This window comes from Bos indicus, chromosome 25 (genome assembly GCF_029378745.1).
Source record: "Bos indicus isolate NIAB-ARS_2022 breed Sahiwal x Tharparkar chromosome 25, NIAB-ARS_B.indTharparkar_mat_pri_1.0, whole genome shotgun sequence".
In the NCBI taxonomy this organism is placed as follows: Eukaryota; Metazoa; Chordata; class Mammalia; order Artiodactyla; family Bovidae; genus Bos; species Bos indicus.
Genome location: NC_091784.1, coordinates 679,617 through 683,062, shown reverse-complemented (window position 1 = coordinate 683,062; position 3,446 = coordinate 679,617). Strand labels below are relative to the sequence as shown.

The window sequence follows — 3,446 nt, the reverse complement described above, 5'->3', positions numbered from 1 at the left end:
CTGAGCAACTTAACTAACTTAAAAGTCAAAAAGGATTATGAGTCCACTCATAAAAATGATTTGTTCTTCAGTTTTATCATGAATTACCTGACTAAAGGATGATTATTTATTGTATTATTCCTTCAAAATTATAGCACATTGTTCACTTTCCAGATTTTTATTTAATTGATATTTATTTAACATTGACTCTGTGCCAGCACTGCAAAACCCACCCACACACCCTACACCAATTTTGTGATTTCATTAGAAACCACTTAATCAAGCAAATTCTATAGTTACCTCTATTTTACATCCTAAATTGGCACATTATATGTCACCCTACTTAACACTATTAAGATTATCTCTTTTTTAAAAATTCTTGATAAATATAATTCCTTGCTTCCTCACAAAATAATTTAAATTATATAAAAACTGGAACTTTGTCTAATTTATCACTGTATTCGTAGCTCTTAGAAGAATATTAGTACTAGATAGTCAAAGACTCGTATTAAATGAAAATGATTTCAGTGGGTCTCAAAATAACTTGTCTTTAAAAGGCATTGGTGCCATTTAAAGTAGATATTAGGTTTCCATTTTCTCATCAATGATTCGTTTCATTGGTTTTGTCATTTCAGATAACTCTTGAACATCAGATCATGGAAGATAGAAATAATGTTACTGAATTTATCCTCTTAGAACTTTCTATGGACAAGAAAGTCCAGATCCTCTGCTTTTTATTTTTCTTATTCTGTTACCTGGCTATTTGGTTGGGGAATTTGATCATTGTGATTTCTATTACATGCAGTCAGCTAATCACCCAGCCCATGTACTTCTTCCTTAACTGCCTTGCACTCTCAGACCTCTTCTACACCTCCACTGTGACACCCAAACTCCTGACTGACTTACTGATGGAGAAAAAGGCCATTTCCTATAAAAACTGCATGACACAGCTTTTCACCACCCACTTCTTTGAGGGGGGATTGAGGTCTTCACCCTCACAGGGATGGCCCGTGACTGCTATGTGGCCGTCAGCAAACCTCTCCACGACGCCATCACCATGAACAGGCAAAAACGTCACTCAATTCTCATAGCGTCGTGTGCAGGGGGACTTCTTCATTCTCTTGGTCTCTTTCTTCTTGCGATTGTTTGACCTTTCTGTGGCCCCAGTGAAATAGATCACTATTTCCGTGATGCACATCTTTTGTTGAAACTAGCCTGCACTGATACTCACAAAATTGGCTTTTTTGTCATTGCCAATTCTGGCTTGATGGGACTGGTGCTCTTTGTGGTTTTGATGGCCTCCTACACTTTGATTCTGTATAATGTGTGCACATATTCTGCAGAAAGCCACCATAAAGCACTTTCCACCTGTAGTTCCCACATCACAGTCCGTGATCCTCTTTTTCACACCTGTCATCTTTGTTTACATTAGACCTGCCACAACATTACCAGAAGATAAAGTGTTTATGCTCTTCTACACAATTATTGTCCCCATGGTCAACCCGCTTATCTACACACTTAGAAACATGGAGATGAAAAATTCCATAAGAAGAGTTTGGTGCAATAAAAGGTTCTGGGAAGGGAGCTTAATGATCTGAAGGTCATTCGTCTGACGCCAGTGACTGTCTTCTCATCACTCCTCTGTTGCTGATTCTGTCCTGCTAATGGGAAAATCAGTCAGAATGTGTAAAAGCCAAGCCTCCAACAACAGCTTCCTTCAGTGGTTCCTTCTTTATTTTCCTCTCAATGTGTTTTCCTTGATTTCACTTTTCACTAATAATCCTCTTTGTTTAAAAAAAAAAAAAAAAGAAAAGAAAAGAAAACTTTTTACAGAGTAAAAACATACTGAAAAGTCTGGAGGGAGAGTGATCCTGCCTGTATTGAAGGCTAAACCTGGGGGAGACTTCGCTCTCAAAATACTTGGCCTCAAGGTATAACAGGTAATAATATGTTAAAAGGTAAAAGACAGTTGAAGAGTCCACCTGCTAATGCAGGAGACACAGGTTCAATCCTTGGGCCAGGAAGATCCTCTGGAGAAGGAAATGGCTACCCACTCCAGTGTTTTTGCCTGGGAAATCCCATGGAGAGAGGAATCTGGTGGGCTATAGCCCATGGGGATGCAAAAACAGCTGGACATGATTCAGCGACTAAACAACAACAAAAAAGGCAGTTATAGGAAAATAAGAACAATCACATACTGCAAACTCCTTTCAGAACTATATACCTAGCCTCGTATCCTACAACTCTAGATTTCTTTTAATCAAGTACCTAGAGATCTTTTTGTGTGTATTTGTGAACTGCAATTATTTTACTTAAGTGAAAAGAATATATAGATCTAAATACAACATAGTGTAAAGTCCAGCCTCATAGTCTACATGGCAAGTCTTACAGTCTGAAAAGCAAGTCACTGTGTGATCTGTTTGTGAAGTAACATTGTAAGTATTGGGGAAAATATATGTGTATATATATATATATATATATATATATATATACATACAAACTGTTGCTATTTTAACTGGGTTTGACATTAGTATACATGATCAAGGAATAAATAAACTACACCTGACTTTGCTACAAAAAAGAAGAAAATATAAATCCTTTAGTTCCTCAAAATAGATGATTTATTTCAAAGTAAAAGACTTTCACTTCGTTTCTAATTTCAAGTGTAGAATAATCCTAAAATAATATTTGACAAAATATAGATCAGACTCAGTGATGGGAATATATATATATTCTGCTGCTGTGCTTAGGTGTTTCTGACTCTGTGGCCACATGGACTGTAGCCCACCAGGCGTCTCTGTCCATGGGGATTCTCCAGGCACAAATATCAGAGTGGGTTGCCATGTTCTCCTCCAGGGGATCTTCTCAAGCCAGGGACTGAACCCAGGTCTCCCATACTGCAGGCAGACTCTTTACCAACTGGGCCATCAGGGAAGCCCAAGTATACTGGAGTGGGTAGCCTATCTCTTCTCCAGGGGATTTTCCTGACCCAGGAATCAACCAGAGGTCTCCTGCATTGCAGATGGATTCTTTACCAGGTGAGCTACCAGGGAAGTCTAATGTGTATACATCCATACCTATAGGATTTTCATGATTTTCTAGTGCAAAGTATACATTTTGTTTGAAATACATTTTTAAGATTGCTGCATTTTCTTATGAAAATGTGGATAGTTTTGGATATAAAATGTAACTATTGATAGTATAGATTTGTATTCTATATAAGGAGTTAAACTATATTTAATACTATAGATTTATTTTAGGTAATGGGATATTTTCTAATGTTTCTCTCTCAAATAATGTAATATTTTTTAGAATTAATAGGAAAGATTATGAATTTTAAAGAATCATATTATTAATATGTCATAAAAATGTTGTTAACTGTTCTCCACACAAAGATAGGCCATATTAATATTTGGCTATATTATGTGCGTGTCTCCTTCAGAATTTTCCAGTTTATTGTGATCCAC

At 36.7% G+C, this 3,446-nt stretch overlaps 1 pseudogene; it reads left to right on the top strand.

The window, feature by feature from the left end:
- Positions 1 to 7: 7 nt before the first annotated feature.
- LOC139179643 (olfactory receptor 4P4-like) lies at positions 8 to 3,118 on the top strand (annotated as a pseudogene).
- Positions 3,119 to 3,446: the final 328 nt, after the last annotated feature.